The following is a 24,387-nucleotide window of genomic DNA, read 5'->3' on the forward strand; positions in this document are numbered from 1 at the left end:
GTCTTATTTATTTCTTCTTATGAGATGGTTTTGTTTTAATCTTGAGAAAAGTTGACTAAATATAATTACCATTACTAATAAGGCTATGTGGTTGTTCCTAATGCTGATTCGACAATCTCTTCTTCATTTATATGTTCATCTGTATATATTTTTATCACTAAAGTTTACTTCCATTGATTCTATCCCCTTTTCTAATTGTTCACATTTAACTCCATATATATGACATATCCTTTCTATTGAAGTGTTGAAACTCTTATATATCCAATAGACATTTCTCTTTTTTCTTGAGAGATTTTACCCCCTCTTATTATCATTTACAAAATTAATTCTAATATATGTTTGATCATTACCTATGATCAACATAATGCAATAATGTATTACGTGTTGGACTAACCACCAAAATTCCCCTTCAAGATTTGTGACATGGCTTAACCACCTCCTATTTTCTATAAGTCTAGTGGTTGTATCAAGCATTAACATGTCAATCTTTTGGTGCAACGAGAACTCTAGCCTATAACAAGTGGTATCAGAGCTTGGTCATAGGTTTGAATATCCTCGGGTAACATTGAGAGGGGGATTGTTGAACTAACCACTAATGTTCCCCTTTGGGATTCATGACATGGCTTAACCACCTCCTACATTCTATAAGTCTAGTGGTTGTATCATGCATTGATAGGTCGATCCTTTGGTGCAACAAAAACTTTAGCCTATAACATTATGATCTCTGCACTTCACTAATTTTTCAATGATTAGTCAATATTCATTTAGCCACCATAATATTGATCAAAGATGTTTGAATAAATAATTCTACTATCAAGATCAAAATTGATTTTTTGAAGTGTCTTTAATCACTGTCAATATGATTAAAGTGACTCCTATTAAATTTTTCATCTCAAAAGTTTGTCTTTGATATTAAAGATATCCCTTGTATCTCCTTCCAGTATGTGCTTGTTAGCAAGTATGAGGTATGATATTGTACTTGTGGGTGTATACCTTCTTCTATCAAATTTTTTTTCCCAATACTAATATGATGTTTGCATATTAAAATAGGGATAGGTGGATTTCTTTGGTAGTGGTATATGTTGCAGTCAATTAGTTTGAGAAAAGACCATGTCCTCGAAGTATTGTTGGTGCTAGCTTTCCTCTTGTCCATGGTGATTATAATTTATTATAATTTGTTCAAGTAATTTGATTGTATTGTTATTAACTCTTATTCCATATTAATATTTATTATATTATATTAATTAAATAGTATTGATATATCATGTTATTAATCTATATGTTTTCTTACAGTACATAAATTTATGATATGAGAATTTTAATTTTAATTTAGCTTTGATACATACTCTAACTTAATTATGCAATCTCAATATCAAGTAACTTAAATTAAAATTAATGTTGTCAGTGTGTGGCCTAGAAAAGAGCTCATGGAATGTGTTTTACAAGAGTATTTTATGCACAAAGATGATGTCTATAACTTTATTGCTCTTGTTGCCAAAGATGTTTAATACTATAGTCAATTTGAGTTTGCTTATGTTGGAATTTGGGGATAAACTAATCACTACCCTATTAATATTGCTTTCATGTTTGGAGGCTAGAATTTGAAATTCAACTGATGATATCAGAGCTTCATGTCTAGTTCAGTAGTATTGCTGGCCTTGTGGCTTATTCCATTATATTGTGTTAGTATTCATGCACAAGAATGTTAGATTTTCTTGTAATTGGTTATTGAGCAATCATAAACATCATATCCAAGCACAAGATGAAGTAGGTCTCTATATCACTTGGTGACAAGTGTTTTGTAAGCATTATGGTGATGCACAATAATCTCTATAAGTTCCTATAAGGCTCATCTTTTATTCTAATGGGATTGCTTTTTGTCATCTTATGGTTTCCAAAGAAACTATGTTTTATGTTGTTGAGTTCTCACCTCTCAGTCCCCTTTACCCACTTTTTTTCTCATGTCATTAGCCTATTCAATTAGTATTCTATACAAAATTTAGGTATACCTCAGGCATTTCCTATGCATGTTATCCTATATCACCATCCTCCACAAGATGAGACTCTGTGGAGCACATAAATATTTTGTCTTTTGGTATTTTAGTTGACACATGAAAATGCCATAGCCCAACAAAATAAACTAAAAAATCTACTGCTTATTTTTGCTAATAGATTGGGGTATGTTTGCACCTTTGAACATTTTAGCATACAGATGTTGGACTCTTTATGCAAAGATTTATATTTTAAACACTTTATTAGTATGAATTATAGCTTAGATGATGATGTGATTCATATAGATGAATCTTATGTATATAGAGAACAATCAACTTATACATGTGACTACATATTGTATCCATTATTTTGATTCTCTTGCCTTTGCTTATAATTATCTACCCTAGTTTTTGAGAATCTCCATTATTGAAATGTGGTCAGTGTATGGATTCCCATTCCTACATTTTTGGTGACCATATTTATATATAATATAGATTTCTTCTCATTTTTTTGCTTGCACACCTTAATTTGATTGGTACTCCCATCCCTAAGCCTGTACCTATACTAATAGCCCTACGCCTTGTGGCAACTTGGTGATTTAGTGTATGAGCAAACTAGTATTCTAGAAACACTATTGTCCGCCTCTTTCTTGTTCTCTTTTTTAGTACAAAGTTCACATGGTAATGACATGTGGACTAAAGTGAACATGTGGAGTATTATGATGATGGGTGGTGGGGCTAGCATATGGTCTTGAAGAATATGCTCTAAAAATTAGTTCCTACCTATGATTCTAAAATGTCTTACTTGATGCAATTCAGCAATACAACCCACCATCACATGTGTTAAAGCTTTCATGTATGAAATTTGTAACTCAAAGTTTGTTTGGTGATGATAGAGTTATTGTATCCGATGTACAAGTGTTTCTAGTCTTGTGATTTTTATTGCCTTTAATGTTCATACAGTAGATTGACATTTTGAATGATTTCATTGGGTGTTTGTTTTTGGAATTCAAAATAGCTGACATGAGTACAAATATTGTCCCTCCTTTAAAAGGACACTGGTAAGCGATCTATGTAACTCTTGAGTTTCTTAATTCTGATTCAGAACAAAGTTTCCACTTCAAATTTGCTATCTTGTGGAAAGATTTTAGAAACAACTAATATTTCTTCTTCTTGGAGATAGTTTGGAAACCATTACAATTAATACAAATTCCTTAATAAGGGGGATCACACTTATGTTGTAGATTCTTAAGTAGAACCCAAGGCCATCAATTTTAGTTTCAGGGTTGACTGTTTTTGGTTAAAACATGAGGGACTTGGAATTCTTTCAATGGAAAATTCTAGTGTAGATACCAATGGATATCAGTTTTTCATTACTTTTTCTATAGCACCTTATCTTGATGGGTATTTACTTGATGCCAAGCTTGTAGTCAATCATGTTATGTTTTGCTTTTGAAAAACATGCTTTGCCTATTTTTATAAATTCTAGTTTTATGTAATGATCCCATCTTTTGGCCTTCACGTTCTCCAAAGTCTAAGTGGAGGATAAGAAAAAATTAGGGCCAAAATGAAGTTGATTTACTTAGTTTCAGGCATACTTACTATTTTTAGTAAGTCGGCAGGACACAGTGCAGGTCAATTTTGGTGATTGGATTCGATACTCCTCGGCGAGAGCTTTCCGATGAGCTATCACTCACATTATTCAGAGTCTGATTGCTAATACATTTTAATGCCTGAAGTTTTATTAAAGTAACGTCTAATTTAATTGTAAAATATTAAAATGTTACTTTAATATTTATTTTATGGTGATGTGTACCCAAGGGAGACATAAGGGGTATTTTAATATATGTTTTATATATTACACATCTTTTATCCCACATTTCCCATATGAGTTGAGCGGACTCATGAAAATAGAATAAAAGGAAGCATTTGTGGCTTCATTAAACAAGGTTGAATATGAGAAGAAATTGGTATGTGAGTTGCAGCTCAGTTCTTGGCATTTGAGGATGTCTATCCTCTCTTGTAACATTCTAGACGTCATTCCCTTGGGGTTTGGCCTTTGGAATTCTTTGTTTTTGGCTTCATTATCAGGCAGTTTAGTTGCATTTCCGGCTACAGGCAGATTTGGTATTTTGCTCATATCTTCTTCACTACTTGTCCGACGCTTATGCCGCTTTGAGGGAATGGTATTACGAAGGTAGTGGACTGATTGAAGGACAAAGTATTGCAGCAGCAAGTTCGTAAGCATGGGCTGGAGTATTATGACAATATTGCTGAAGTAATTAGTGAGTTGATAAATCTGCCATGTATTTGGTTTTATGAATTTTGAAAATAACATTTTATTAGCAGCAGTTCATTTCCACTTTGCATATTATTGTAGTTCCTTTCTTGTTTATGTTGTATGATACCAATTCCATGCATGAAACACAACAAACAAATAAACGTTTGATTTTCAGAGTTATAAGGGGTTTTAAGAAGTTGAATGCAAACTGTTTGACATAATTCCTTTCAGCAATTTGGTTTAGTTTTTTGGGACATCCAGGGGTGCCCATTACAGTGGTATCAGAGCTATAAGTCCTGCCATCCTGTGGAGATCATATTGATAGCTAGATAAAGATGTATATTAGTCCAAATCAAGATGTGATGTTCAGACAGTTATTGGGTACATTAGAGAAGGGGTGACATATGCAACAGGAGCAGAATAGGCGAATGGATATGATGTTGCAGCTTATGGCTAGACGGATGGGCATCAACATTGATGATTTGTATGGTGCTCTAGAGCACAAGGTAGTTGATTTCTTAGGTGGGATCGAGACACGTATAGAGCCAGCCAGCTATGATGTTAGTGATGTGGGCATTACGGCAAAGTCAGTAGAGACATGCGTGCGAAGTCAGGAGACCACATATGAAGCCTTGTCGGGGGATGATGACGTAGCAATAGTGGAATTAGGAGAATGCGAGGATACTATCATATCAGCAACCACTTCTATGTCACTTGAAGCATCCAATGAGGAGTTTAATGCAGTTAATGTTGTTCCTATGTCCATATATTTCGATGCGGCAACACCTATTGCTGATACAGTTAGCATGAGTACATATGGTTCACCTACAACTATATCTTTTTCAATGCATGATGGTGATAATATGCATTCCATTCCAATATATATTATGTGGATGGATAAAGGTAAGAAGACATTTCATAGATCTTCTATGGAGTTGCCTTATGGTGACATTCTGACTTCATCAGCACAAGTTTTGAATGCTAGGCTACAGGGGGTGGTCCTGATGATGCGGATTTGCAGTTGGTTTAACTTCCATATGGATATCACCTATTGGGATCCAGGTGGAGGTTGGAGTCCATTATGTTACTTAATTGCTTGAGGACAAGCAATTTCAAGGAGGGCGGATTTGTAATGATCCCATCTTTTGGCCTCCACGTTCTTTTAGCAGTTGACCAAGTGTGTGTGCATTAGCCTTGTTCTACATGGTCCCGATGGCTAACGAAGGGTTTAATGGGATCCTGGAGTGTTTTGGCCTAGTCATTTCCAATTTGGGCCAAAACGAAGTTAATTTACTCAGTTTCAGGCATACTTACTATTTTTAGTAAGTCGGCAGGACACAGTGCAGGTCAATTTTGGTGATTGGATTCAATACTCCTCGATGAGAACTTTTCGATGAGCTATCACTCGCATTATTCGGAGTCCGATTGCTAATACATTTTAATGCCTGAAGTTTTATTAAAGTAACGTCTAATTTAATTGTAAAATATTAAAGTGTTACTTTAATATTTATTTTATGGTGATGTGTACCCAAGGGAGACATAAGGGGTATTTTAATATTTGTTTTATATATTACACATCTTTTATCCCACATTGCCCATATGAGTTGAGCAGACCCTTGAAAATAGAATAAAAGGAAGCATTTGTGGCTTCATTAGGCAGGTTGAATATGAGAAGAAATTGGTGTGTGAGTTGCAGCTTTGTTTTCGGCATTTGAGGACGTCTATCCTCTCTTGTAACATTCTAGACGTCATTCCCTTGGGGTTTGGCCTTTGGAATTCTTTCTTATTGGCTTCATTATCAGGCAGTTTAGTTGCATTTCCGGCTACAGGCAGATTTCATATTTTGCTCATATCTTCTTCACTACTTGTCCGACGCTTATGCCGCTTGGAGGGAATGGTATTATGAAGGTAGTGGACTGATTGGAGGACAAAGTATTGTAGCAGCAAGTTCATAAGCATGGGCTGGAGTATTATGACAATATTGCTGAAGTAATTAGTGAGTTGATAAATCTGCTATGTATTTGATTTTATGAATTCTGAAAATAACATTTTATTAGCAGCAGTTCATTTCCACTTTGCATATCATTGTAGTTGCTTTCTTGTTTATGTTGTATGATACCAATTCCATGCACGAAACACAACAAACAATAAATGTTTGATTTCCAGAATTATAAGGGGTTTAAAACATTAAACGGAGAAATAAGAAGTTGAATGCAAACTATTTGACATAATTCCTTTCAGCAATTTGGTTTAGTTTTTTGGGACATCCAGGGGTGCCCATTACAGTGGTATCAGAGCTTCCTTGCAAAGTCTTTCATAAAGTTATAACCGGTGGGTGCCCATTACAGTGGTATCAGAGCTATAAGTCCTGCCATCCTGTGGAGATCATATTGATAGCTAGATAAAGATGTATATTAGTCCAGATCAAGATGTGATGTTCAGACAGTTATTGGGTACATTAGAGAAGGGGCAACATATGCAACAGGAGCAGAATAGGCGAATGGATATGATGTTGCAGCTTATGGCTAGACAGATGGGCATCAACATTGATGATTTGTATGGTGCTCCAGAGCACAAGGTAGTCGATTTCTCAGGTGGGATCGAGACACGTATAGAGCCAGCCAGCTATGATGTTGGTGATGTGGGCATTTTGGCAGAGTCAGTAGAGACATGCGTGCGAAGTCAGGAGACCACATATGAAGCCTTGTCAGGGGATGATGACGTAGCAATAGTGGAATTAGGAGAATGCGAGGAGACTATCATATCAGCAGCCACTTCTATGTCAGTTGAAGCATCCAATGAGGAGTTTAATGGTATAAATGCAGTGGTTGATGTATTTTCTAATAAAGCCACACATGTTAATGATTATGAGTTTTCATCAACTACAAATTCAATTCAATTTTCTGTTGCAGCAGTTAATGTTGTTCCTATGTCCATAAATTTCAATGCGGCAACACCTATTGTTGATACAGTTAGCATGAGTACATATGGTTCACCTACAACTACATCTTTTCCAATGCATGATGGTGATAATATGCACTCCAATCCAATATATATTATGTGGATGGATAAAGGGAAGAAGACGTTTCATAGATCTTCTATGGAGTTGCCTTATGGTGACATTCTGACTTCATCAGCACAAGTTTTGAATGCTAGGCTACAGGGGTTGGCCCTGATGATGCGGGTTTGCAGTTGGTTTAACTTCCATATGGATATCACATATTGGGATCCAGGTGGAGGTTGGAGTCCATTATGTTATTTAATTGCTTGAGGACAAGCAATTTCAAGGAGGGCGGATTTGTAATGATCCCATCTTTTGGCCTTCACGTTCTCCAAAGTCTAAGTGGAGGATAAGAAAAAATTAGGGCCAAAACGAAGTTGATTTACTTAGTTTCAGGCATACTTACTATTTTTAGTAAGTCGGCAGGACACAGTGCAGGTCAATTTTGGTGATTGGATTCGATACTCCTCGGTGAGAGCTTTCCGATGAGCTATCACTCACATTATTCAGAGTCCGATTGCTAATACATTTTAATGCCTGAAGTTTTATTAAAGTAACGTCTAATTTAATTGTAAAATATTAAAATGTTACTTTAATATTTATTTTATGGTGATGTGTACCCAAGGGAGACATAAGGGGTATTTTAATATATGTTTTATATATTACACATCTTTTATCCCACATTGCCCATATGAGTTGAGCGGACTCATGAAAATAGAATAAAAGGAAGCATTTGTGGCTTCATTAAACAAGGTTGAATATGAGAAGAAATTGGTATGTGAGTTGCAGCTTAGTTCTTGGCATTTGAGGACATCTATCCTCTCTTGTAACATTCTAGACGTCATTCCCTTGGGGTTTGGCCTTTGGAATTCTTTGTTTTTGGCTTCATTATCAGGCAGTTTAGTTGCATTTCCGGCTACAGGCAGATTTGGTATTTTGCTCATATCTTCTTCACTACTTGTCCGACGCTTATGCCGCTTGGAGGGAATGGTATTATGAAGGTAGTGGACTGATTGAAGGACAAAGTATTGCAGCAACAAGTTCGTAAGCATGGGCTAGAGTATTATGACAATATTGCTGAAGTAATTAGTGAGTTGATAAATCTGCCATGTATTTGGTTTTATGAATTCTGAAAATAACATTTTATTAGCAGCAGTTCATTTCCACTTTGCATATTATTGTAGTTCATTTCTTGTTTATGTTGTATGATACCAATTCCATGCATGAAACACAACAAACAAATAAACGTTTGATTTTCGGAGTTATAAGGGGTTTTAAGAAGTTGAATGCAAACTGTTTGACATAATTCCTTTCAGCAATTTGGTTTAGTTTTTTGGGACATCCAGGGGTGCCCATTACATTTTATAGCAACCTAGGTCTATGTGTAAATTGATAGAATTTTGTTATCCTCTAAAATAACAGGTAGTTTCCTATTAACATAAGACACCTTTTTGATTTTTAACAATTTACCTACAAATCTTCATAATCTTTTGTAGGCTATTCTCTACAGTGTAGTTCAATTGGTATATATGCTACTAATGGGTTGAGGCTAATATTTGGTTGACAAATGTGGTTGACAAATATGGTTACAATTGATTGTGATTTCCCCCTTGTGAACATTTCTATAGTTCCTTTCTCAATAGTAGACATGCAATATTTTTTTTTTGTGTTACTTGTGCAGGTTTCTTCTAGGCATTTCTTGATATGCTTGACATGATTTTTCATTTTCAAATATAAATAGCTTCTCTTCTTTTTTTGTATCCATACTAAAATATTTTGCCACTTTCAATATATAAAATGTCAAAATCTTAAAATGTAAATTTGAGATGATAAGTTATTTTTTTTGAGTACTTTGTTTATTGTGAAGTAATGCCATATAAATTTTTAGGTTTTTTTTATAGCTAACTTACCATACTCCTTTTTCTATTCAATTATAGGGAGGCGATTTCTCAAAGAGAGATGGTAAACACTTGCACTTCACTATTATTTGATTACTTAATAGGAAATGTGTGTTGCATAACAATGTAACAAGGGAATAAACACTAAGCAACTAATGCCTATTCCTACATGTTCATGCAAACGTCAAATATGAAAGACAACATGTAAATAAGGATAACATGAAATCAAAAGAGTTTAATCTACTCAAAATAGCACTAATGCAAACCTCATAAAATCACCAAATGTTGATGATTTCATTATTGTGGGATGTGGTTGCTCACAAATCCTGCACCGTAACAATGGGCTAGATAGTGCTTTATGAAATGAGGAGAGGGCTCTCCTTTTATAGGAAAATGAATGGTTGAGATTCAATGCAAGATGAAGGGCTAGGATCTCTCAGGATCAATGAGGTGGAGGCCAAGTAGACTCCATGTGGATCAAGTTTTTTGACCATTCAAAGGGGGGAAGATGCTCACACATGTGTGAGAAACCTTTGATGTGATAGGTCAATGATAGGTGTAAGAGGTGTGAGAAGCATGGTTTCTCACACATGTGTGAGACACCTTGACTCTCGTGTGAAAGGGGGACAAACATGTAAGAGGCATGAGAAGTGTGAGGGGTGTGGAAAGTGTGAGTGTTCCTCACACATATGTGAGCACACACTAAGGATTAAAAGTGGTTTAGCAAGGTGATTAAGAAAATTAAGTAGGATTAAATGTGTTAGAAATGCTTTAGAATAATTGAGGGGGAGCGGGGGGTGAATCAGTTATTCAAGGTCCAAATGTCCTATTTAAACTTTTCACTAAGTATAGTGAGCCCATTCAACCATTCATTCATCCAAGCTTTAACTTATCTAACTAGCAAGCTACTGTAAATCAACATGCAAGCATAACACATAAGAAATCAACACATAACACATTGATTTATGTGGAAACCAAATTTGGGAAAAACCACTAGTAACATGCTACTCATTTTTCACTCTTCTAAAGTGATGCCCTGTGAAAGGCCTACCCTTTTGAAGGCTTACAACACATTGTTAAATGTGACCTTGTTAGAGGATTTAACCACACTTTTAGAAGTGGGCTAGTTAAAGGACTTAAAAATATTCACTTGGAATGTCACCCTATTAAAGGATTTACAAATGGCTGTTAGACCAACCTAAGTCCATAGGATTTTCAGATCTAATACAATTGCTAGAGAGTATTAGATAATCTTGACCTGACTACAACATACAACTTATCTTGCAGATCTCAGATCACTTCTCAGCTCATACCCTTTCCTGGCCTTCAATCTCTACAACTCTGACAGCTTGCCCTCCTTTCAATCTTAGTCTCCTTGAGTCTCCTTGCTCAATGTACCAGTGTAATCATCTCTTCATGACCACTTGTAGAAGCAGAGCCTTTTTTCTCTTCCTTCTCCTAGATATCATCACCTTGACACCCTTCCAACCACTTTGTAGATTTGGCTCTTCAGTAACAACAGTATCAATAACTCTCTACTTCTTGGTCTATGATTCTTTAAATAGAAGTCTTGGAGATCCTTTTCTCGCTCAATTCTTCCATTTTTAAATTTCAATTCGTATGGATTAGGTAGGATTCATGGCATCTAACCCATATTTTGTTTCCTCTAGAAACTTCTTGAATAATCCTTTAGAATTTGCCTAAAAATGGTTTTCATAGGTTTCTGCATCACCAACTCATCATCCTTATCTTCCAACTTGTTCACAAAATTCAATGTAACCATTTTGTCAGCTCAGATTTGGCAAATCTTTGTCATTTGAAATAATGCAGTAGCTCGACATTATTGAGAGATTGGTGCTTAACACATTCTGTGTTACTCAGCATCAACTAAGTTTTTTCTGATGCTTGACACCTGAAGATCACTTGGCACAAACTAAGAATTTTTTGATGCTCGACACCTAATCTTCACTTGGCACCTAAAGATCACTCAGCATACACTACAATTTTTTGTTACTCGATTCCAACTAAAAAATTTCTTGGCTTCAACTAATGATCTTAGTTTAAGCTTTGCATTTAACCTTGTTACAACTTCTTCCTCCAATGTGAAAAAGTGTGACCAACCTCTTTATTTTTGAGTATGCTATCAATGCATCATTTAACGATTGTCTTAACTGATCCTTGCACTTCATTACAACATCATAACTCAACCTTTCCCTTAGGTGCTCTTGTTACATCTTGTTGATCAAATCCTCTTCATCAATCAACTAAGTGATAGTACTTAGATCTTATAAGAAAATGTCATTCCTACAAGTAGCAGGTTTGACATCAATAACAAAACAATGATTGAAAACAACAATCTTCTTTCTTTGCAACAATCTCCCTATTTGATCTTCAATAATGAGCTTTTTAATCAGATTTCCAACAATCTCCCTCTTTGGCATTGATGGCAAACTAGAACTGATCAACCATCAAACTAAACTATTTAACCACAAGCTAACTAGGTTAGAACAATAAGTCAAATGCCAAAAATTAAGTTGTCGCTTCACATCTCCTTCTACTATTCTGATTGCTTCATTTTAGCTTATTCCTCTTTGCTATTGTATCCTAGTTCTTCATCTTTCTCCCTCTATATTTCTCATCTTCTGCTGTTCTGATCAACATCTGATTATTTTTGTCAATTTCTCCCTTTATCTTCATTGCTATTTCTCCCTCTTGATTCTTCTCCCGTTGATCAGTTTCAAACATCTTCTCCCTCTTCAACAACAATGCCAAAGACATATAAACATCTTAGTATGCAACTGTATCTTTTTTAGGTTCATTCAATTTCTCCCTCTATCACCTTGCTTGTGACTAATTTGGAATTTCACTACTTCTACTACTTGAGGCATGAATCCTAAAGTAAACATCCTCTGCATCAATGTGTGAAATCTTCAACATTCAACTCATTTGATGCAGGGCATACTTGCTTTTACTTCGAGTAGCCTTGGCTCGGGGTATCACCCCTAATTTACCTCTAAGATACTCAAAAGCATCTTTAGGTAGTGCTTTTGTGAAGATATCAACAATCTGTTCCTTTGAGCTAACATATTCCATCTTCACTTGTTTGTCTTCCACCAATTCTCTGACATAGTGATACTTGATTACAATATGCTTGGTTTTGACATGCATTACAAGGTTCTTTGATATGTTGATAGCACTTGTATTATCATAATAAAATATCATAGGCTTAGTTGCTTCTTCCTTCATACCTTGCAACAAGTGTTTGATCCATACAATATTGGTGCAGTTTAGAGCAGTTGCAACGTATTCAACTTTAGCAGTGGACTGTGAGGTGCAACTTTGTTTTTTGCTAGTCCATGTAATCAACCTTTTTCCTAAGAAAAGTGCTCCTCCACTGGTGCTTTTTCTATCATCAATGTTACCTCCCCAATCTGCATCAGTGTAGGCTTTTAGTTCAAATTTCTCACTTCTTTTGTAGTACAAACCAAAGTCATCAGTTCCTTTCAGGTATCTTAGTCTTCTCTTTATTGCCATTAAGTGATTTTCTCTTGGATTTGCAAAAAATCTTGCTACTATTCCAAAAACTAATGCAATGTCTAGTCTACTATGTACAACATATTGCAACTTTTGAATCATTGACCTATAAAATGTTTGATTTACTTCAGAAGATTCATCATTCTTGGATAGCTTATGTCTAGTTGCCATTGGTGTGCTAACTAGTTTTGACTCTTCTAACCCAAATGTTTTGAGTACCTCCTTGATATATTTGGATTGGGTCACAAATATTCCATGCTTCAATTGATGTACTTTTAATCCAACAAAGAATTTGATTTCTCCAAACTCAAATTCATGTTTCATTTGATCAGCAAAATCTTTGCAAATAATATCTTTTTCTCCAAATATTATATCATTAGCAAAGATTTTTGATATCAAAATGTCTTTACCTTCTTCAACTTTGATGTACAAGTTACTGTTGTCATCTATTCTCTCAAATCCTATCTTCACAAGATATTTGTGTAGTCTCTCATACCATGCTCTAGGTGCTTGCTTCAATCCATAAAGTGCTTTGTGCAGTTTGCAGACCATGTCCTTGTTCTTCTCATCAGCAAATCCTTCAGGTTGTTCTATGTAGACTTCCTCTTCTAGTATACCATTTAGAAAAGCAGACTTCACATCCATTTGGTAGACTTTGAAACCTTTATATGCAGCATATGCAAGTAATGTTCTTACTCCTTCCATTCTTGCAATAGGGGCAAATGTTTTCCCATAATCCAATCCTTCTTCTTGTGCATAACCTTTGCAAACTAGTTTGGCTTTGTTTCTTGTTATCTCTCCATTCTCATCAAGTTTGTTTCTAAACACCCATTTGGTACCAATCACATTCTTATCAGTTGGTCTAGGAACTAAAGACCATGTTTTGTTCTTCTCAATCTGATCTATCTCTTCTTCCATGGCTTTATACCAGTCATCATCTTGTAGTGCATCATTCACTGTTTTAGGTTCAACCTTGCTCAGTAGACATGATTCATTCCTTAGTCCATTCCTTGTCATTGGTTTGGCATCCTTGTCACCAATAATTTGATTTGCAAGGTGATGTCTTCTCACATACTTGGATAATCTTGGTTCTATCCTTCTTTCCATGCTTGGTCCTTCAGCTTCAGAGTCATTTTGTTCTTCTTCATCTGGCACTTCATTATTCCTTTCATGTGTATTGTTTATAGAGTTAGAATGAGCATTTTCTACATTCTGTAGCTTGGCTTCTGAATGCAGCTTGACATTCAGTAGTTGAGACTCGGCTGATACTAAAATTTGTTGCTAATTCCCAACTTAATTTGGAGCATTGTCTTCAATAGTCATTCCTTCATAGTAGTATACAAAGGATCTATAATCCTCTGATTGCTTGGATTCATCAACCTAAACTTTTGCATGCTCATGAAAATTTACATTTGCACTCTCCACAATCTTGTCAGTGTTAGTATTCAAACACTTATATGCTTTACTTCTAGTGGAGTATCCAAGGAATATGCCTTCATCATTCTTTGCATCAAACTTTCCATTTCTAGTATCTTTGAGAATATAGCATTTACATCCAAAAACTTTGAAATATTTAACATTAGGTGAGTGACCATACCACAATTCAAAAGGCGTTGCATTTGTACCTTTCTTGACTTGAACTCTATTAAGTGTGTAGACTACAGTACTTACAACTTCTCTCCAGTATTTTACTGCAACATTTTTCTCCATCATCAAGGTTCTAGCACAACCAATCACTAACCTATTTCTCCTTTAAACAATACCATTTTGTGGTGGAGTTCTTGGTGTTGATGTTTTCCTTTTGATACCTTTGTCATTGCAGAATATTTTAAATTCTTTTGATGTGAACTCACCTCCTCTGTCTGACCTTAGGCATTTCAAGTTCTTTCCTGCTTCCTTCTCAACTCTGGCCAAATACCACTTAAACATTTGAAATGCATTAGATTTTTTCTTTAAAAACATAGCAGTCATCATCTTGGAATAATCATTTACAAATAACATTATGTATTTGTCTCCTAGGTAGCATTGTACTTCTATTGGACCACATAAGTCTGTATGGACTAACTCTAGTACTTCATTGGAAGTGTGTGTTTTTCTTTTGAAACTAGACTTAGTCATCTTCCCTAGTTAATATTGTTTGCACATTGTGTTTTTAGGTTTCTTCAACTTGGGCAACCCTTTGACCTTCTTCTTCTTGTTGATGCTAATCAAATTATCAAAGTTAACATGACACATCCTTTTATGCCACAACCACACATCATCAAGTCTAACAACAATACATGTTGCATCTTTCATATCTAGGTAAAACAAATTACTCTTAGTTTGTTCACTTTTTCCTATTAGGTTTCCATCAGTGTCATAGATCTTGGCAGTTTTGTTTCCAAATTCAACTTTGCAACCTACATTGCCTAATTGTGATACACTCAACAAGTTGTAGTTCAATCCTTCAACATAGTATGCATTATCACATGAAATTTTCTCTATGAGCTTAATAGAGACTTTTCCTTTGATTTGACATGGAGCATCATTACCAAATATAACACTATTTCTATCATATTGAGTAAAGGTAATGAACTTACTTTTATCTCCTATCATGTGATGTGAGCATCCACTATTTATGATCCACTTGCCATTCTTGTTCACATAGGTAACCAATGTTGTTGCTTCATCATCTTCTTTTTCTTATTCATCTTTCATGGCTACATAGACTCCTTCATCATCATTCTCATTAGAATCTTCTTCAACAATGTAGCATCTCTTGCCTTTCTCCTTGTAATCTTTGCTATCATCTTCTCTTTTGTTCCTGTACTTGTTTCCTTCTTTGTAGTTCTTCTTCTGTGTACATCTTGCAACAATATGACCTACATCATTGCAATTGAAACATATAATAGAGAGCTTACCATTGAATTTACCTTTGCCTCTATGGAATCTCCTAGCCAGTAGTGCTTCTAACTGTTCCACGTCTTCCTCATCTGCGCTGCTATCACTAGATGCATATTTTCCTTTTCTTCTTTTCTTGTTTAATGTGTCCTCCTCATCGTCTTTTATTGTCATCTTGGCCTTGAAAGAAGATTCAAGGTTCTCAGGTCTGTAGTTGTCAAAATTGGATAGCTCAAATGCAGTAAGTCTTCCCACTATTCCTTTAAAGGTTAGTGTGCTCCCTTGTACACACCTTAGCTATTGGATGGCTGAAACTTTAATAACATAGATAGGGAGAAAAGTTCTTAAGTATTTGTTGATTACAATTTCTTCTTCTAATTGACCACCTAGACTTCTTATTGCACTTACCACTTCTTTCATTCTTGCAGCATACTGGGCAGCATTTTCACCTTCCTCCATTTTTATGTCATCAAAATTTCCTCTTAGGCTTTCTCTTTTTGCTCTCTAGACATTCTGATCTCCTCCATAGATTTATGATAAGGTTTTCCACATCTTGAATGTAATATCACAATCTTTGACATCATCATATTCTACATAGTTAAGTGCAAAGGCAATTTCCAACATTGCTTGATTGTGCTCCTTTTTGTTCAAATCATCTACAGTAAGAGGTCTTGCTAGAGTTACATGTTCTATTCCAATTAAGGTTTGTGCATAGTCACCTATTGATCCAAGATGCAATTTAATCAAACTCTGCCATGCAACAAAGTTGTATTTGTTAAGCTTGGGAACTTCTCTATTGGACATCTTGATCTTCCTACTTCTAGTACATTGAAACTAAATCAGCAGATGACTCTGATACCAATTGTTAGAAATGATTTAGAATAACTGAGAGGAGTGGGGGTGAATTAGTTATTCAAGGTCCAAATATCCTATTTAAACTTTTCACTAAGTATAGTGAGCCCATTCAACCATTCATTCATCCAAGATTTAACTTATCTAACCAATAAGTTACTATAAATCAGCATGCAAGCATAACACATAAAAAATCAACACATAAAACAATGATTTATGTGAAAACCCAATTTGGGAAAAACCACCAGTAACATGCTACTCATTTTTCACTCTTCTAATGTGATGCCCTATGAAAGGCCTGCCCTGTTAAAGGCTTACAACACACTGTTAAATGTGACCTTGTTAGAGGATTTAACCAACCTATTAGAAGTGGGCTTGGTTAGAGGACTTTAGAACATTCACTTGGAATGTCACCCTGTTAAAGGATTTATAAATAGCTATTAGACCAACCTAAGTCCATAGGATTTTCAGATCTAATACAATTGCTAGAGAGTATTAGAAAATCTTGACTTGACTATGACATACAACTTATCTCGTAGATCTTAGATCACTTCTTAGCTCATACCCTTGCCTGGCCTTCAATCTCTACAACTCTAATAGATTTCCCTCCTTTCAAGCATAGTCTCCTTGAGTCTCCTTCCTCAATGTACCAGTACAATCATCTCTTCATGACCACTTATAGAAGCAGAGCCTCTGTGCTCTTCCTTCTCCTAGATGTCACCACCTTGACACCCTTCCAACCACTTTGTAGATTTGGCTCTTTAGTAGCAACAATATCAGCAACTCTCTGCTTCTTGGTCTATGACTCCTTAAATAAAAGTCTTGGAGATCCTTTTCCCACTCAATTCTTCCATTTTTTAATTTCAATTCATATGGATTAGGTAGGATTCATTGCATCTAACCAATATTTTTTTTCCTCTATAAACTTCTTGAATAATCCTTTAGAATTCTCCTAAAAATGGTTTGCATAGGTTTTTGTGCCACCAGCTCATCATCCTTATCTTCCAACTTGTTCACAAAATTCAATGTAACCACTTTGTCAGCTTAGATTTGGAAAATCTTTATCATTTGAAATAATGTAGCAACTCGACACTATTGAGATACCGGTGCTCGGCACATACTATGTTACTCAGCATCAACTAAGTTTTTCCTAATGCTTGGCACTTGAAGATCATTTGGCACCAACTAAGAATTTTTTGATGCTCGACACCTGATCTTCACTTGGCACCTGAAGATCACTCGGCACACACTAGAATTTTCTGTTACTCGGCTCCAACTAAAAATTTGCTCTTCTTCAACTTACTTTCTCGGCTTCAACTAATGATCTTAGTTTAAGCTTTGCATTTAACCTTGTTATAACTTCTTCTTCCAATGTGTCTAAGTGTGTCCAACCTCTGTATTTTTGAGTATGCTATCAATGCATCATTTAACCATTGTCTTAACTGATCCTTGCACTTCATTACAACATCATAACTCAACCTTTCCCTTAGGTGCTCTTGTTACATCTTGTTGATCAAATCCTCTTCATCAATCAACTAAGTGATAGTACTTGGATCTTATAAGGAAATGTCATTCCTACAAGTAGCAGGTTTGACATCAATGACAAAACAATGATTGAAAACAACAATCTTCTTTCTTTGCAACAATCTCCCTCTTTGATCTTCAAAAATGAGCTTTTCAATCAAATTTCCAACATAAATGGTGGGTAGGCTTAGAATGATGGGTTAGATTAAGAAAGAGAGGTTAGGTGAGGGTTAAAGTTAGGAGACATGTGCTCAAATAGGATTAAATTTAATATTTAATTCCAAGTGGGATTAGAAGGGGATCAATTAAGTAAATGAAGTAATCTACTTAATTAAAATGAATGGGTTAGGATGCAAGTGGGATGAGGGGAAAGGCTAAGATTTAAATAAACCTTAGTTTATTTAAATCGAGGAAAGACAAATATAATTAAAAAAATGCTTAAAGGTAAGGTAATTAAATAAATAATAAATATTTTTTTAATTGGTCATGAAACAGGTATTTGGACAATTTTAGGTTTCTACATTTTGCCCCTCTTTGATATAGCATTAGTAATGTTATACCAAAGAAAAATAAAATATAGTGGCTGAGAGGATAAGACTAGTAGCATGATGCCCCAGTCATGGAAGGATGATGAGGGTGGAATGGTATGCCCCCTTGAGAGGACATGCAGGTTAGGAGAACACAAATGTTCTCTCAAAATGGAATGGAGGATGGAAGGGAGTGGAAAAATGATAAGAGTGATAAAGTTATTCTACAATGGTATGAACAACCTAAGTTTGATATTGTATTCAACACTGTGCACCAAGGTATGAGGAACCAACATGATAATGTGTCAAGTACATGATAAAAAGGGTCTAATACAACCATATGCCCTATGAAACCATGATATGGAAGACCATGATAAATGCAAAAATAGTAATGCATACAAGTAACAAGCAATCATGCACAATAAACCAAAAGCAAACCAAAACTTTGCCCCTAGTCAAGCTAAAAACCAATTAAGGGATTGATTGATGATGATTGATTAAGGATGACAAAGCTAATGATAAGGATAATGCACATCCAAGGATTGGGAAGGATTCATCCCATGATAATGTTTGAATATGGTCAATGGATTATCAGTTGATCGGGTCAAATTGATGAATTGATTAAGGATTGATGTACAAGATTGCAAGATTAGATTGATTAGATTAGTATTGATTCCACAATGATTTTTTTTTGAGGTTTTTTGATTTTATGGATATTGTGATGGATAGATTGAATTGAAATGCAAGTGGAAAAATGAACTTGGATGAGATTGGAAGAATGATGGTGATAGGATGAAGAATGATGAGAGTAGAATTGATTTGATGTGAAAGGATTAGAAGAAGGGAAAATTTGTGGAAATAGAGAATAAATGAATTTGATTGAAGTGAGTGGAAGAATTAGATTGAAGGTGATATGAACAAATGCGGGATAGAATGGATTGGGACCAATGACAAGGGAGAGCCAAGGCATGGTAAATGGAGGAAAAGCAACGTGAGTCTGTGGATGAAAGGAATGGTGAAAGGATATGAGGGGCCAAATGATATGGTAGTGGAAAATGCGGAGTCAAGGATCATGTTTCAAAGGAGTCCAAATGCCCCATACCAAGGATAGGAAAATGGAAGGAAATATAGTGGGAAAGGATGCAAGAAAATGGAAAGATGATACAAAGGCTAGCCTATGGAGGAAGAGAAGGCATGTGCTCTTACAAATCATGTATGAACATTTTGGCATTGTGCCTCTAATAGTGATCATGAGCATGGGTATGCAAGTGGAATGAAGAAGGGATATGAGAGGGAGGGTATGGAAAAGGGATAATGATATGGATAAAATGTGGGATATGAAGTGGATGAAATGGAAGGGATAACCAAAACCAAAGACATATGAGAGGGGGATGGAAGTATGTAGGAGTATGGATGGAAAATGGATGAAATGAACATGACAAGGACTATGGGATGCAAGATATGGATAGAATGTGAAGATCAAATATATGAAAAGATTATGGAAGTATGTAGGATAATGTATGGATAATGCGCAAGGGGTATGGAAAGTGCATATGGATGGATGAAAGGAAAGTGAAAGTCAAGATCAAAGATGGAAACAAATGATGAGCTATAGATGGAAGTATGTAAGAGATGTATGGAAGGTTGGTATGGCTAGAGTTGCCCCCAGTGTAGAGTGCAAGTGGAAGAGGAAAAGTGAATGGATAGATAAGTGGAATTGGAAGACCTTGGATACATGATAGGAAAATGAAGGTAGGACTCAAGCATCTAGTTACATGGATGGGATAGCTTGATATATTTTCCTTTTTTCTTTGTCATTTTCAAGGAATTTTTTCTATTTTCTCATAGATGTTGGTAGGATAGTGAATAGAAGGATTGAAATGGATTCAGAAATGGAGGTCAAGGACTTATGAGAAGGTTTGGATTAAGGGGATGGAGTGTTTGGGAGGAAGACATGGTTGATGGATGCTAGGTTGGAAGACTTGTGTATGGGTGGATGAAGGAGGTGGAAAGATTGTCATTAACACACACCTTGAAGGGTGATGGAAAGGAGGAAATTTTGGAGGATATGTAGGAGAAAGTGTGGGTTTTGGGATATAGGGACACAAAATGGATGAAGGAGAGGATGGATTTAGTATGGCACATTTGGGTATATAAGGACCCAAAATGGATTTGGAAAATGGAAGCTTGGATGACTTATGAATGATGGGAAGCCTTTGGATTAGAAAAATTGGATGTCATTTTGAATCTTTCTTTGAGATTCATTACTACATTAAGTAGCTTTAGGATCCACAAACTTTTTGCATTTTTTATTTTTAGCCTTTGTGGCCTTTTAGTTCTATTTTGGATTGTATTTTTCTTTTCTTGAACATGTCTTTTAGAGGGGACATGTTGATCCTTGGATTTTTGGCTTTATTCGCTTTTTATTTGGCATCCAATTTGCTCCCATTGGCCATGGTATGGGTGCATGAAGATAAATGGGGTGGAGAGTGTATGGATGGTGAATGTTGTAAGGAATTCAAGGATGTGTGCCTTTGTTTATCTTTACTAAGACCATGAGGGGATGAATTGGAAAACATGGATATGGTGGATGGATGTATGTAAGGACCCAAAATGGAAGGAAGGGATGAAGGGCTTGGCTGTGGAACATAAGGACTAAAAATGGATGGAAATGAGGAAGGAATGGGAATATGGATATAAGCGCCCAAAATAGACTTGGAAGATGAATGATGGGAAGCTTTAGGTTTGGAAGGAAAAGCTTTGGATTTCAAAGGAGTGGAAGGAAGACCAACATTTTGAGACATTATTTCTTCAATGAGATACTTATTATTTTCAACACAAGATGCGAGTCCATGTATATGGGGTTCATGAGTGGATTGGATAGGTGTGATAGGATCATGTGGAGGATTAGGATCACAAGGGGGATTATAAGGGATAATAGGATTTTGAGATGAAGTGGGATCATGAAAGGAAAATGAAGGGGTGCTTTGATCTTGACTTAAAAGAGGATCATGTAGTAGACTAAGTGGATCATGAGATGGAATAGGATCATGAGATGGAGTGGAGGTAATGGTACCATGAGATGGAGTGATTTGATCTTGACATGGAGGAGTATTAGTGGATGGAGTGGAAGGAGTTTCTTCATGAAGTGGAGGATCTACGGATGCTAACTCTTGAGATGGAGTGGTATTGGTAAGGTGTGCAGTATATGGAATGCCTTGATCTTGATTAGGAAGGGAATCATGAGATGGACTAAGAGGGATAAATGGATCTTGAGGGATAAGGGAACGATGGGATGGAGAAATGCTTGGATCTAGAGGAGAAGAAGAATCTATAATGTCATTCTTTGGAGGAAGGTCTTGAGATGGAATTGGGGGTATGACTTTGGGTGATTAGATCACTTTATTTTGAATTTTACACTTAGCCAAGAAATTGCTTGAGAAAAACCCATTACAAGGTGGGGATGATATTTTTGGAGGATTAGGATTGTCTGAAGGTGGAACTATGGGTAGGGGATTGGGATCATGGTTTTTGACATGAAGGTCAAAGTATGGGCAATCACATGTAGGATTGGGGTTGGATGGGACATGAGGACTATGTTCTTTGAAACACAGGGGAGGAGGACATATGGCATGGAAGGTGGAATTTCTCTATTGATTTTCTAGGCTCAAGATAGAATTCTTTAGTTCCTCAATTTCTTTGGCCATGGCATTTTTGCTTGAGGCATTGTGTGGGCTATTAATGGAATTGTATGTGTGTGAAGGATAACGAGGTGGATTTCCCTTGTCAAAAGTAGAAGAATAATGAACATGAGATGGATTAGAATTGGATATCAAGTGTTGAGGATGGATTTGATATGTAGGTTAAAAATGAGCTATAACTACACATTATCGTTGAAGACCATCAGCCATTTGATTAAGCAAATTCGGATCCATAGATGTTAGATGAAAAGTGATGAAAGATTTGATGATGGATGGAATATGAACTTGGGACTAGGAGCAATTTTGGACTTTGTGCTAATTTGATTTGATTTGATTGGATTTGATTTGAGTTGATATGATTGGACTTGATTGGATTTGATTTGATTTTGATGAAGGTTTGATATAACTTTGATAAAAACCTTATGATATTGCAAACAAGTGAATGTGGGATTTGAATCAAAGTATGATGTTGATGATAGTGCTCCTATGTCCAAAGTAGAAGATGTGATGCAAAGTTGAATTAGAAGAAGACGTGAATGAATTTAGAAAGATTGATTATGGATGAAAATGTAAATGGATTGAATTAATAATTGATTAGAAATGACTGAATTTGACAAGGAAGTGGATTAGAAGAATGGTGATTTGAAGGATTGAATTAAGGATGAATTATGAGATTGGCTGAGGAAATTGGATTTGGAATGATTTGAATGATGAAGACAAGAGATGTATGAGGGTGATAACTTTGATGGAAAGAAGAAGTGATGTGGAATTGATGTGGACAACTTGACTAAGAGGACTTAAACCAAGACTTGGTTTTGTTATTTTTGAATTTTTTGGATTTTTATGTTTTAGGATGTTTTTGGGTTTTTCAAATTTGGAATGCAAAATCAAACAATGAAATCTATACAAGTGCAGATGGTGTGTCCCCTTCAACTGGGGAGGGTTTCAAACAATCAAGAACATCAAACACACCAACAATCCTATAAGGTTTCAACTAGGATGTAAAAGGATCAACTAGAGGGCATCCTCGATATACGCAAGGTAAGTGAAGCCCAAATCTGTATATGAAAGAAAATAATGCCACACAGTCGAGGGGAGATGGTAACCCAAATCTCCTCCTTCACTTCCCAAAGGTATAAAGTTCTTTGGGGCATAGACAAGAGTGACAAGATTTTACTTCCAAGAGAGGTTTCTTTTGATTCTCCTTTCAATTTTTATACTTCGCTAGGACACTGGAGTTGAGGTCATTCCAAGGGGTGATGAAATCCCCAAGCAAGCCTGCTAAAAAGATAAAAATAAGACTACTTATTTTTTGTGCACCCAAGATCACCCGAAGTGCAAGGGGAGAGAATACGTAAGTGGCCTCAGGGTTTAAAAGACATATGTTCTTTTCCAATGAAACTTTAGGTTTTGTAATCTACTTTGAAGACACACGTGTTTATAGCATACAATGTTCTTTCCAACTTGAAATCATCGTCAACATAAATGAAAGCACGGATTTGTCAACAAGAAAGTAAATTGCTCGTGAACATAAGCAAATTATTGAAAATGAAACCAATTCCCTTAAGTCATTCAAAATTGTGAGTTCATTTTAAGCACCAATTCTAAATATTTGCTAGCCTAAGCTTTCATGTCAATTTCCTTAAGGCATTCAAGATTGAATTCGATTGTTTTAGCTTTAACCATGCATTAAAAGATAAGTGTTTAAGCATACAAGTTCATTCCAAAACCAATTTAAGGCAAAACTTTCAAGCAATATGGTTAATGATTTCTAGAATTCTCCAACCCTCAATGCATAAGTGAGAAAATATCCTTACAAAACCACAAGTTAGGGCATCAAAAATGTATGACAAATGTGAAATAACCCTGCAATGAAAATGTTAACAAAAATTTCAGTTTTTGATAGAAAAAATAGGGATCTAAACAACATCAAAATCTAATGAAACCAACACCATCACGACGGGCTTAGAATTAGCTTTTCAACAATATTTTGTTTTGCAATAACAAAGTCTGTATGCTCAAGTTATGAGCAAACAATCGAAGGCTTCTCCTTATGGTCTAGAAGGGCATGTGGAATGCTTGTGCAGTGATCACATCAGCGACCTATGGGGTTAAATTTGATAGTTAGCTGTACATCAGGCATTTTTTTTTTTTGTTTTTTGATGTTTAAAAAAAAATGAAATCTGGTTTATAAAAAA

The sequence above is a fragment of the Cupressus sempervirens genome, chromosome 5 (genome assembly GCF_028749045.1).
Source record: "Cupressus sempervirens isolate cs-2001-9-10 chromosome 5, ASM2874904v1, whole genome shotgun sequence".
NCBI lineage: Eukaryota > Viridiplantae > Streptophyta > Pinopsida > Cupressales > Cupressaceae > Cupressus > Cupressus sempervirens.